The sequence below is a fragment of the Bombina bombina genome, chromosome 6 (genome assembly GCF_027579735.1).
Source record: "Bombina bombina isolate aBomBom1 chromosome 6, aBomBom1.pri, whole genome shotgun sequence".
Taxonomy (NCBI): Eukaryota; Metazoa; Chordata; class Amphibia; order Anura; family Bombinatoridae; genus Bombina; species Bombina bombina.
Genome location: NC_069504.1, coordinates 310,535,244 through 310,549,540, shown reverse-complemented (window position 1 = coordinate 310,549,540; position 14,297 = coordinate 310,535,244). Strand labels below are relative to the sequence as shown.

General features: G+C 41.4%; 1 protein-coding gene across 1 annotated transcript in view; it reads left to right on the top strand.

The window, feature by feature from the left end:
- TMTC2 (transmembrane O-mannosyltransferase targeting cadherins 2) overlaps positions 1-14,297 on the top strand; it is a 711,043-nt gene that overhangs the window by 518,235 nt on the left and 178,511 nt on the right. The window lies entirely within an intron of this gene.

Genomic DNA, 14,297 nt, shown 5'->3' with positions numbered 1-14,297 from the left:
TGTCCCTTTAATTGCTGACATGATACAAGCCCCACTGGTGCTCTGGGCAGCTGCAGTATTTAAAATACAGGTGTCCTGAGAATTTCTAGCTATGCTTCACATGCACGTACAGAGAAAAATGTTAACACTAAAACAGTGATAACCTTTACTAGAAGCATTTTTGCCATTACATGTATATTGTAAATATGTTTCTACTCAAAGATGTAATTCATCTATGTGCATCTAAATTTTGACCAGAACGTTCCTTCAAACCTTGCACACATTTCTGTTACTACTGCTGATTTAAAATAAGATTTCCAACATTCCTCAAAAGGAACAAAATCCTTCTTGTGTCCAAAGTACCAATCAGCTATCTTCTTGGATCAAAATGTTACTATACTGTTAGTATTTGGTGTTTTGCAAAAAAATTATTAAAAAAAATCTAGAACTTTTTTTGAAAACATCTACTAAATTTTCTGAAGCAATCTTGCTAGACAGATAATTCCATATACTTATTATTCTTACTGTAAAGAACCCCTTACGCAATGTAAGTGAAATCTCTATTCATGTTTTAATGGATGACCTCTTGTCCTTGTGCCCTTTAGGTATTAGTTTAATATAATTATATGCCTTTGTAGACACCTCTTTTACAGTGTAAATATTTGCAGCCATTCTTCATAATGCCAATCTTTATTCCCTTATCAATTTTGTCATCCTCCTCTACACTTTTTACAGTACTATAGTGCCCTTCTAAAAAACTGGTGCCAAAAATTGTTCTGCATTTTAATGGTGGAGTTTTACCAATTATTTATAAAGAGGCAAACTTATACTTTCATCACATGACTTTATATCCCTTGATATGCACAACTGTACCTTAACTAGTCTTTGGAACTGTTGATTGATATTGAATATTATTGCTAAGCCTTTTATCTTAAATAACTCCCAATTCCTTTTTATTTAATGATATTCCTAACTCAACACAATTTATTGTATAAGTTGCATGTTTATTTTTGCTACCAAAATGTATAACTTTGCATTTATCTAGATTGAATCTCATCTGCCACTTGCCTGTCCAGTCCCTCAATTTATCCAAGTCCCTCTTAAGAGAAGTAATCCATATTATAAAGCCACAGCACCACAAATCTCGTCAAAGGATATTGCCTTTATTCAACAGAAAGCATGCAGTGTTTCTGCCTCATAGGCCTTAATCATGCATCGCTTGTTTTCTGTTGAATAAAGGTAATATCCTTTGAAGATATTTGTGGTGCTCTAGCTTCATTATATATGATTGATGCTCTATATGAGAGGAGAATGCAGTAACCCCTGCTATGTGCACCTACTACAAGATTGGAACTAAGAAAGATTGTGTTCAGTGCTGGGCCTGTATTTATTATCTATGTTTAGAGAAGTAATATCTTGTTCAGCCTGTGTGTCATTTGCCAACACTGACACTTGACTTTCAATGACCATTTCAAGATCTTTAATAAACAACAAGAGAAGTGTACAAAGGACAGAACCCTAAGGGACCCCACTTATCAATTGTGCCCAACTCTATCATTAAGCCAGTTTTTTTTTAAGCACAAGCATTTTACGTCTAAATCACTCTCATTTTGTACAATAATATTATATGTGGAATTATATCTGTCCTTCATAAAACCACATTGACTCCTACTGATAATATTGTTGTTCAGAATGTATTCCTAAATATTATCCCGCAATAATCTTTAAAATTATTTCCCCAGCACAGATGTTAAGCTCACAGGTCTGTTATTTCCTGGCTGATCTTTTGGTCTTTTGGTACAGCCCTGGAACAGCAATAATCCTGGAAGATTAAAAATGGTTTGACTATTTCTAGATTTAGGCCTAGATTTAGAGTTCGGCGGTAGCCGTCAAAACCAGCGTTAGAGGCTCCTAACGCTGGTTTTGGCCGCCCGCTGGTATTTGGAGTCAGTGATTAAAGGGTCTAACGCTCACTTTGCAGCCGCGACTTTTCCATACCGCAGATCCCCCTACGCCATTTGCGTATCCTATCTTTTCAATGGGATCTTTCTAACGCTGGTATTTAGAGTCGTTTCTGCAGTGAGCGTTAGAGCTCTAACGACAAGATTCCAGCCGCCTGAAAATAGCAGGAGTTAAGAGCTTTCTGGCTAACGCCGGTTTATAAAGCTCTTAACTACTGTACCCTAAAGTACACTAACACCCATAAACTACCTATGTACCCCTAAACCGAGCTCCCCCCACATTGCCGACACTTGATTAAAAATTTTAACCCCTAATCTGCCGACCGCCACCTACGTTATACTTATGTACCCCTAATCTGCTGCCCCTAACCCCGCCGACCCCTATATTACATTTATTAACCCCTAATCTGCCCCCCACAACATCGCCGCCAGCTACTTAAAATAATTAACCCCTAATCTTCCGACCGCAAAGCGCCGCCACCTACGTTATCCCTATGTACCCCTAATCTGCTGCCCCTAACATCGCCGACCCCTATATTATATTTATTAACCCCTAATCTGCCCCCCACAACGTCGCCGACACCTACCTACACTTATTAACCCCTAATCTGCCGAGCGGACCTGAGCGCTACTATAATAAAGTTATTAACCCCTAATCCGCCTCACTAACCCTATCATAAATAGTATTAACCCCTAATCTGCCCTCCCTAACATCGCCGACACCTACCTTCAATTATTAACCCCTAATCTTCCGATCGGAGCTCACCGCTATTCTAATAAATGTATTAACCCCTAAAGCTAAGTCTAACCCTAACACTAACACCCCCCTAAGTTAAATATAATTTACATCTAACGAAATAAATTAACTCTTATTAAATAAATTATTCCTATTTAAAGATAAATACTTACCTGTAAAATACACCCTAATATAGCTACAATATAAATTATAATTATATTATAGCTATTTTATGATTTATATTTATTTTACAGGCAACTTTGTAATTATTTTAACCAGGTACAATAGCTATTAAATAGTTAAGAACTATTTAATAGCTACCTAGTTAAAATAATTACAAATTTACCTGTAAAATAAATCCTAACCTAAGTTATAATTAAACCTAACACTACCCTATCAATAAAATAATTAAATAAACTACCTACAATTACCTACAATTAACCTAACACTACACTATCAATAAATTAATTAAACACAATTCCTACCAATAAATACAATTAAATAAACTAGCTAAAGTACAAAAAATAAAAAAGAACTAAGTTACAGAAAATAAAAAAATATTTACAAACATAAGAAATATATTACAACAATTTTAAACTAATTACACCTACTCTAAGCCCCCTAATAAAATAACAAAGCCCCCCAAAATAAAAAATTCCCTACCCTATTCTAAATTAAAAAAGTTACAAGCTCTTTTACCTTACCAGCCCTGAACAGGGCCCTTTGCGGGGCATGCCCCAAGAAGTTCAGCTCTTTTGCCTGTAAAAAAAAACATACAATACCCCCCCCCCAACATTACAACCCACCACCCACATACCCCTAATCTAACCCAAACCCCCCTTAAATAAACCTAACACTAAGCCCCTGAAGATCTTCCTACCTTGTCTTCACCATCCAGGTATCACCGATCCGTCCTGGCTCCAAGATCTTCATCCAACCCAAGCGGGGGTTGGCGATCCATAATCCGGTGCTGAAGAGGTCCAGAAGAGGCTCCAAAGTCTTCCTCCTATCCGGCAAGAAGAGGACATCCGGACCGGCAAACATCTTCATCCAAGCGGCATCTTCGATCTTCTTCCATCCGGTGCGGAGCGGGTCCATGTTGAAGCAGGCGACGCGGATCCATCCTCTTCTTCCGATGTCTCCCGACGAATGACGGTTCCTTTAAGGGACGTCATCCAAGATGGCATCCCTCGAATTCCGATTGGCTGATAGGATTCTATCAGCCAATCGGAATTAAGGTAGGAATTTTCTGATTGGATGATGGAATCAGCCAATCAGAATCTAGTTCAATCCGATTGGCTGATCCAATCAGCCAATCAGATTGAGCTCGCATTCTATTGGCTGTTCCGATCAGCCAATAGAATGCGAGCTCAATCTGATTGGCTGATTGGATCGGCCAATCGGATTGAACTAGATTCTGATTGGCTGATTCCATCAGCCAATCAGAAAATTCCTACCTTAATTCCGATTGGCTGATAGAATCCTATCAGCCAATCGGAATTCGAGGGACGCCATCTTGGATGACGTCCCTTAAAGGAACCGTCATTCGTCGGGAGACATCGGAAGAAGAGGATGGATCCGCGTCGCCTGCTTCAACATGGACCCGCTCCGCACCGGATGGAAGAAGATCGAAGATGCCGCTTGGATGAAGATGTTTGCCGGTCCGGATGTCCTCTTCTTGCCGGATAGGAGGAAGACTTTGGAGCCTCTTCTGGACCTCTTCAGCACCGGATTATGGATCGCCAACCCCCGCTTGGGTTGGATGAAGATCTTGGAGCCAGGACGGATCGGTGATACCTGGATGGTGAAGACAAGGTAGGAAGATCTTCAGGGGCTTAGTGTTAGGTTTATTTAAGGGGGGTTTGGGTTAGATTAGGGGTATGTGGGTGGTGGGTTGTAATGTTGGGGGGGGGGTATTGTATGTTTTTTTTTACAGGCAAAAGAGCTGAACTTCTTGGGGCATGCCCCGCAAAGGGCCCTGTTCAGGGCTGGTAAGGTAAAAGAGCTTGTAACTTTTTTAATTTAGAATAGGGTAGGGAATTTTTTATTTTGGGGGGCTTTGTTATTTTATTAGGGGGCTTAGAGTAGGTGTAATTAGTTTAAAATTGTTGTAATATATTTCTTATGTTTGTAAATATTTTTTTATTTTCTGTAACTTAGTTGTTTTTTATTTTTTGTACTTTAGCTAGTTTATTTAATTGTATTTATTGGTAGGAATTGTGTTTAATTAATTTATTGATAGTGTAGTGTTAGGTTAATTGTAGGTAATTGTAGGTAGTTTATTTAATTATTTTATTGATAGGGTAGTGTTAGGTTTAATTATAACTTAGGTTAGGATTTATTTTACAGGTAAATTTGTAATTATTTCTCCAACATAGGTGTGTCCGGTCCACGGCGTCATCCTTACTTGTGGGATATTCTCTTCCCCAACAGGAAATGGCAAAGAGCCCAGCAAAGCTGGTCACATGATCCCTCCTAGGCTCCGCCTACCCCAGTCATTCTCTTTGCCGTTGTACAGGCAACATCTCCACGGAGATGGCTTAGAGTTTTTTAGTGTTTAACTGTAGTTTTTATTATTCAATCAAGAGTTTGTTATTTTGAAATAGTGCTGGTATGTACTATTTACTCAGAAACAGAAAAGAGATGAAGATTTCTGTTTGTATGAGGAAAATGATTTTAGCAACCGTCACTAAAATCCATGGCTGTTCCACACAGGACTGTTGAGAGCAATTAACTTCAGTTGGGGGAACAGTGAGCAGTCTCTTGCTGCTTGAGGTATGACACATTCTAACAAGACGATGTAATGCTGGAAGCTGTCATTTTCCCTATGGGATCCGGTAAGCCATGTTTATTACGATCGTAAATAAGGGCTTCACAAGGGCTTATTAAGACTGTAGACTTTTTCTGGGCTAAATCGATTCATTATTAACACATATTTAGCCTTGAGGAATCATTTTATTTGGGTATTTTGATATAATAATATCGGCAGGCACTGTTTTAGACACCTTATTCTTTAGGGGCTTTCCCAAAGCATAGGCAGAGCCTCATTTTCGCGCCGGTGTTGCGCACTTGTTTTTGAGAGGCATGGCATGCAGTCGCATGTGAGAGGAGCTCTGATACTTAGAAAAGACTTTCTGAAGGCGTCATTTGGTATCGTATTCCCCTTTGGGCTTGGTTGGGTCTCAGCAAAGCAGATACCAGGGACTGTAAAGGGGTTAAAGTTCAAAACGGCTCCGGTTCCATTATTTTAAGGGTTAAAGCTTCCAAATTTGGTGTGCAATACTTTTAAGGCTTTAAGACACTGTGGTGAAAATTTGGTGAATTTTGAACAATTCCTTCATGTTTTTTCGCAATTGCAGTAATAAAGTGTGTTCAGTTTAAAATTTAAAGTGACAGTAACGGTTTTATTTTAAAACGTTTTTTGTACTTTGTTATCAAGTTTATGCCTGTTTAACATGTCTGAACTACCAGATAGACTGTGTTCTGAATGTGGGGAAGCCAGAATTCCTATTCATTTAAATAAATGTGATTTATGTGACAATGACAATGATGCCCAAGATGATTCCTCAAGTGAGGGGAGTAAGCATGGTACTGCATCATTCCCTCCTTCGTCTACACGAGTCTTGCCCACTCAGGAGGCCCCTAGTACATCTAGCGCGCCAATACTCCTTACTATGCAACAATTAACGGCTGTAATGGATAATTCTGTCAAAAACATTTTAGCCAAAATGAACACTTATCAGCGTAAGCGCGACTGCTCTGTTTTAGATACTGAAGAGCATGACGACGCTGATAATAATGTTTCTGAAGGGCCCCTAACCCAGTCTGATGGGGCCAGGGAGGTTTTGTCTGAGGGAGAAATTACTGATTCAGGGAACATTTCTCAACATGCTGAACCTGATGTGATTACATTTAAATTTAAGTTGGAACATCTCCGCATTCTGCTTAAGGAGGTATTATCCACTCTGGATGATTGTGACAAGTTGGTCATCCCAGAGAAACTATGTAAAATGGACAAGTTCCTAGAGGTGCCGGGGCTCCCAGAAGCTTTTCCTATACCCAAGCGGGTGGCGGACATTGTTAATAAAGAATGGGAAAGGCCCGGTATTCCTTTCGTCCCTCCCCCCATATTTAAAAAATTGTTTCCTATGGTCGACCCCAGAAAGGACTTATGGCAGACAGTCCCCAAGGTCGAGGGAGCGGTTTCCACTTTAAACAAACGCACCACTATACCCATAGAGGATAGTTGTGCTTTCAAAGATCCTATGGATAAAAAATTAGAAGGTTTGCTTAAAAAGATGTTTGTTCAGCAGGGTTACCTTCTACAACCAATTTCATGCGTTGTCCCTGTCGCTACAGCCGCATGTTTCTGGTTCGATGAGCTGATAAAGGCGGTCGATAGTGATTCTCCTCCTTATGAGGAGATTATGGACAGAATCAATGCTCTCAAATTGGCTAATTCTTTTACCCTAGACGCCACTTTGCAATTGGCTAGGTTAGCGGCTAAGAATTCTGGGTTTGCTATTGTGGCGCGCAGAGCGCTTTGGTTGAAATCTTGGTCGGCTGATGCGTCTTCCAAGAACAAGCTACTTAACATTCCTTTCAAGGGGAAAACGCTGTTTGGCCCTGACTTGAAAGAGATTATCTCTGATATCACTGGGGGTAAGGGCCACGCCCTTCCTCAGGATCGGCCTTTCAAGGCAAAAAATAAACCTAATTTTCGTCCCTTTCGTAGAAACGGACCAGCCCAAAGTGCTACGTCCTCTAAGCAAGAGGGTAATACTTCTCAAGCCAAGCCAGCTTGGAGACCAATGCAAGGCTGGAACAAGGGAAAGCAGGCCAAGAAACCTGCCACTGCTACCAAGACAGCATGAAATGTTGGCCCCCGATCCGGGACCGGATCTGGTGGGGGGCAGACTCTCTCTCTTCGCTCAGGCTTGGGCAAGAGATGTTCTGGATCCTTGGGCGCTAGAAATAGTCTCCCAAGGTTATCTTCTGGAATTCAAGGGGCTTCCCCCAAGGGGGAGGTTCCACAGGTCTCAGTTGTCTTCAGACCACATAAAAAGACAGGCATTCTTACATTGTGTAGAAGACCTGTTAAAAATGGGAGTGATTCATCCTGTTCCATTAAGAGAACAAGGGATGGGGTTCTACTCCAATCTGTTCATAGTTCCCAAAAAAGAGGGAACGTTCAGACCAATCTTAGATCTCAAGATCTTAAACAAGTTTCTCAAGGTTCCATCGTTCAAGATGGAAACCATTCGAACTATTCTTCCTTCCATCCAGGAAGGTCAATTCATGACCACGGTGGATTTAAAGGATGCGTATCTACATATTCCTATCCACAAGGAACATCATCGGTTCCTAAGGTTCGCATTCCTGGACAAGCATTACCAGTTCATGGCGCTTCCTTTCGGATTAGCCACTGCTCCAAGGATTTTCACAAAGGTACTAGGGTCCCTTCTAGCTGTGCTAAGACCAAGGGGCATTGCTGTAGTACCTTATTTGGACGACATTCTGATTCAAGCGTCGTCCCTTCCTCAAGCAAAGGCTCACACGGACATAGTCCTGGCCTTTCTCAGATCTCACGGATGGAAAGTGAACGTGGAAAAGAGTTCTCTATCTCCGTCAACAAGGGTTCCCTTCTTGGGAACAATAATAGACTCCTTAGAAATGAGGATATTTCTGACAGAGGCCAGAAAAACAAAGCTTCTAGACTCTTGTCGGATACTTCATTCCGTTCCTCTTCCTTCCATAGCTCAGTGCATGGAAGTGATCGGGTTGATGGTAGCGGCAATGGACATAGTTCCTTTTGCGCGCATTCATCTAAGACCATTACAACTGTGCATGCTCAGTCAGTGGAATGGGGATTATACAGACTTGTCTCTGAAGATACAAGTAAATCAGAGGACCAGAGACTCACTCCGTTGGTGGCTGTCCCTGGACAACCTGTCACAAGGGATGACATTCCGCACACCAGAGTGGGTCATTGTCACGACCGACGCCAGTCTGATGGGCTGGGGCACGGTCTGGGGATCCCTGAAAGCTCAGGGTCTTTGGTCTCGGGAAGAATCTCTTCTACCGATAAATATTCTGGAACTGAGAGCGATATTCAATGCTCTCAAGGCTTGGCCTCAGCTAGCGAGGGCCAAGTTCATACGGTTTCAATCAGACAACATGACAACTGTTGCGTACATCAACCATCAGGGGGGAACAAGGAGTTCCCTAGCGATGGAAGAAGTGACCAAAATCATTCTATGGGTGGAGTCTCACTCCTGCCACCTGTCCGCTATCCACATCCCAGGAGTGGAAAATTGGGAAGCGGATTTTCTGAGTCGTCAGACATTGCATCCGGGGGAGTGGGAACTCCATCCGGAAATCTTTGCCCAAGTCACTCAGCTGTGGGGCATTCCAGACATGGATCTGATGGCCTCTCGTCAGAACTTCAAAGTTCCTTGCTACGGGTCCAGATCCAGGGATCCCAAGGCGGCTCTAGTGGATGCACTAGTAGCACCTTGGACCTTCAAACTAGCTTATGTGTTCCCGCCGTTTCCTCTCATCCCCAGGCTGGTAGCCAGGATCAATCAGGAGAGGGCGTCGGTGATCTTGATAGCTCCTGCGTGGCCACGCAGGACTTGGTATGCAGATCTGGTGAATATGTCATCGGCTCCACCTTGGAAGCTACCTTTGAGACGAGACCTTCTTGTTCAGGGTCCGTTCGAACATCCGAACCTGGTTTCACTCCAGCTGACTGCTTGGAGATTGAACGCTTGATCTTATCGAAGCGAGGGTTCTCAGATTCTGTTATCGATACTCTTGTTCAGGCCAGAAAGCCTGTAACTAGAAAGATTTACCACAAAATTTGGAAAAAATATATCTGTTGGTGTGAATCTAAAGGATTCCCTTGGGACAAGGTTAAGATTCCTAAGATTCTATCCTTCCTTCAAGAAGGATTGGAAAAAGGATTATCTGCAAGTTCCCTGAAGGGACAGATTTCTGCCTTGTCTGTGTTACTTCACAAAAAGCTGGCAGCTGTGCCAGATGTTCAAGCCTTTGTTCAGGCTCTGGTTAGAATTAAGCCTGTTTACAAACCTTTGACTCCTCCTTGGAGTCTCAATTTAGTTCTTTCAGTTCTTCAGGGGGTTCCGTTTGAACCCTTACATTCCGTTGATATTAAGTTATTATCTTGGAAAGTTTTGTTTTTAGTTGCAATTTCTTCTGCTAGAAGAGTTTCAGAATTATCTGCTCTGCAGTGTTCTCCTCCTTATCTGGTGTTCCATGCAGATAAGGTGGTTTTACGTACTAAACCTGGTTTTCTTCCAAAAGTTGTTTCTAACAAAAACATTAACCAGGAGATTATCGTACCTTCTCTGTGTCCGAAACCAGTTTCAAAGAAGGAACGTTTGTTGCACAATTTGGATGTTGTTCGCGCTCTAAAATTCTATTTAGAAGCTACAAAGGATTTTAGACAAACATCTTCCTTGTTTGTTGTTTATTCCGGTAAAAGGAGAGGTCAAAAAGCAACTTCTACCTCTCTCTCTTTTTGGATTAAAAGCATCATCAGATTGGCTTACGAGACTGCCGGACGGCAGCCTCCCGAAAGAATCACAGCTCATTCCACTAGGGCTGTGGCTTCCACATGGGCCTTCAAGAACGAGGCTTCTGTTGATCAGATATGTAGGGCAGCGACTTGGTCTTCACTGCACACTTTTACCAAGTTTTACAAGTTTGATACTTTTGCTTCTTCTGAGGCTATTTTTGGGAGAAAGGTTTTGCAAACCGTGGTGCCTTCCATTTAGGTGACCTGATTTGCTCCCTCCCTTCATCCGTGTCCTAAAGCTTTGGTATTGGTTCCCACAAGTAAGGATGACGCCGTGGACCGGACACACCTATGTTGGAGAAAACAGAATTTATGTTTACCTGATAAATTACTTTCTCCAACGGTGTGTCCGGTCCACGGCCCGCCCTGGTTTTTTTTAATCAGGTCTGATAATTTATTTTCTTTAACTACAGTCACCACGGTACCATATGGTTTCTCCTATGCAAATATTCCTCCTTAACGTCGGTCGAATGACTGGGGTAGGCGGAGCCTAGGAGGGATCATGTGACCAGCTTTGCTGGGCTCTTTGCCATTTCCTGTTGGGGAAGAGAATATCCCACAAGTAAGGATGACGCCGTGGACCGGACACACCGTTGGAGAAAGTAATTTATCAGGTAAACATAAATTCTGTTTTTAACTAGGTAGCTATTAAATAGTTCTTAACTATTTAATAGCTATTGTACCTGGTTAAAATAATTACAAAGTTGCCTGTAAAATAAATATAAATCCTAAAATAGCTATAATATAATTATAATTTATATTGTAGCTATATTAGGGTTTATTTTACAGGTAAGTATTTATCTTTAAATAGGAATAATTTATTTAATAAGAGTTAATTTATTTCGTTAGATGTAAATTATATTTAACTTAGGGGGGTGTTAGTGTTAGGGTTAGACTTAGCTTTAGGGGTTAATACATTTATTAGAATAGCGGTGAGCTCCGATCGGAAGATTAGGGGTTAATAATTGAAGGTAGGTGTCGGCGATGTTAGGGAGGGCAGATTAGGGGTTAATACTATTTATGATAGGGTTAGTGAGGCGGATTAGGGGTTAATAACTTTATTATAGTAGCGCTCAGGTCCGCTCGGCAGATTAGGAGTTAATAAGTGTAGGCAGGTGTCGGCGACGTTGAGGGGGGCAGATTAGGGGTTAATAAATATAATATAGGGGTCGGCGATGTTAGGGGCAGCAGATTAGGGGTACATAGGGATAACGTAGGTTGCGGCGGTTTACGGAGCGGCAGATTAGGGGTTAAAAAAAATATGCAGGTGTCAGCGATAGCGGGGGCGGCAGATTAGGGGTTAATAAGTGTAAGGTTAGGGGTGTTTAGACTCGGGGTACATGTTAGAGTGTTAGGTGCAGACGTAGGAAGTGTTTCCCCATAGGAAACAATGGGGCTGCGTTAGGAGCTGAACGCTGCTTTTTTGCAGGTGTTAGGTTTTTTTTCAGCTCAAACAGCCCCATTGTTTCCTATGGGAGAATCGTGCACGAGCACGTTTTTGAGGCCGGCCGCGTCCGTAAGCAACTCTGGTATCGAGAGTTGCATTTGCGGTAAAAATGCCCTACGCTCCTTTTTTGGAGCCTAACGCAGCATTTGTTTTAACTCTCGATACCAGAGTTAAATTTATGGTGCGGCCAGAAAAAAGCCCGCGGAGCGTTAACAGCCCTTTTACCGCCAAACTCCAAATCTAGGCCTAAGCTTCTTAAGAACTTGTGGGTGTATACCATCTGGCCCAGGGGCTTTATCTACTAGACGTGCATTCAAGTGTATTGTTTTAAAACGAATGCAGAAAAATATGGCCGCCGCCAGCAGCATTCCGCTCTTTTCTTCTTGTGAAAGTGCAACACACAAAGATCTGCACAATCTCAGACCTTTTAGTGTTGCACTTTTACAAGATGAAATCAGGCTCTGATAACAGCCGAATGCTACTTGTGGCGTCCATAATCTACATCCATTTAAAACTAAACACCCAAATGCACGTATTTAAGGGACAGTCTAGTCAAAACTAAAGTTTCATGATTCAGATAGGGCATGCAATTTTAAACAACTTTCCAATTTACTTTTATCATCAAATTTGCCTTTTTCTCTTGGTATTCTTTGTTGAAAGCTAAACCTAGGTAGGCTCATATGCTAATTTCTAAGCCCTTGAAGGCCGTCTCTTATCTCAGGGCGTAAGTTCATGTGTACCATATAGATAACAATGTGCTCACACACGTAGAGTTACCTAAGAGTCAGCACTGATTGGCTAAAATGCATAGCTGTCAAAAGAAATAAAATAAGGGGGCAGTCTGTAGAGGTCCCTTTAACATTATTTTATTGCTTTATCACTTTATCCTGTGTCTGCAAATTGAATGTTTTCTGCAAGGTTTTTTAATACTGATCTGCAAATCTACATCAATTGGTTCTTCCTTACTATATGAACTTTTCACAGAAAAAACCCAAACTTGTGAAGTAAAAAAAAATATTAATATTAATGTTAAAAACCACACAAAACATGGACTGGAATTGTTTCAAATCTGAAACCAGGAATGCCAACACCTTGTGTACCATAAAGTGGCATATTTAGGTTTTGTGCTGCCCAAGGCACTCAAAATTTTGCTGCCCCCACCACCAGGTTTTAAGACTTTTTTGGCCATACTATTTGTGGTCAGGGTGTAATGTGGCTTTTTTCCCCACTGCATTTATAATATAAATTAAATGTTGCATAAACTCAAGGGAGTTGAATTTGCACATGTGTACACCGAGGTATGCTCACTAGATGTGTTCAGCTAGCTCCCAGTCCTTTAACAAAGGATACCAAGAGAACAAAGAAAAAATTATCGAAGTAAATTAAAAAGTTGTTTAAACTGCACGCTTTATCTGAATCATGGAACAAACAGACAAAAACACAATAGGGGTTTCACGTCCCTTTATCTGCTTCATTGAAACATTCTGGCAGATACACAGACATCACTTAGGTTACAATTTTCCAAAGAGGGCTCTGTGCATTATAGAACATGACAAACACTTAGGCAAGACACAGCTACACTGATCTCACATGTAAACTACAGGGAGGGGGTCCTCTGCTTTTCCAAGTATCCTTATTATAGAATCTCACCCACATAACTCACACGTATTGTGTATGTTCACAGTCTGTATCACAACTTGTTGCTGACACTTATTGTTTGCTGTGTAGAGTTCTATACATTGCAATATACTCCCTTTGCTACTTACAGTATATTTAGGTTTTTCTCCCAACCTGTAATGGAATAAATATTGAATTATAAAAAAACCCATGTATGCCAGTTCAGTTTTTGATTGAATCAGTCTTATTATATAACTTAATGGCTTTATTCTGTCGATACTGTGGGCACGGGCTGTTTTACTAATTGTATATTGAGACTAACATAAATTCTTTACAAATTGCTCACCTGTCTTTTGAGCAAACTATTTCAGAGATCTTTCATTTCCGTTTATTCTGAGTTACTAGTAATGAATGACCTGTGACATAAATTCACGCACGACACACACTGCATCACATGTAACCTTTGCTACCAATGCCAGCAAAATCATACTTTCACGCTATTCCTACAGCTATTTATTTGTGCAGCCTATTGCAACAACATACACCTGAACATAAGCAAGTGTTGACACCCAGTCATCCATATCCACCCTTGTGTTCTGTTTGATCCAGACTTGTGCTACACTGCAGGACCTACCATTAAGGTGGGGAGTAGACTTGACGCGCAGGCTGCAGTGCAGAGCAGTGCTCTTTGCTGGTGTTGGCCCAAGTAGGAACGGCAACTACATACATAATAATTGTAGCTGCGGTCCTACCTTGAGGGAGAAGGCAGTGATGATAGTCGGACTGGACTCATATGTAGTAGGGGCGGTACTTACTATGCAGTCTTGGCCACAGAGCCAATGTGACCAGTCACACACTGACAGTACTTAACACACGTCAACACAGCCTGCAAAAGTGCCACCACGCTTCCCCAATCTGCCACCCTAGGCACAGGCCTTGTTGGCCTAGGCCTTAATA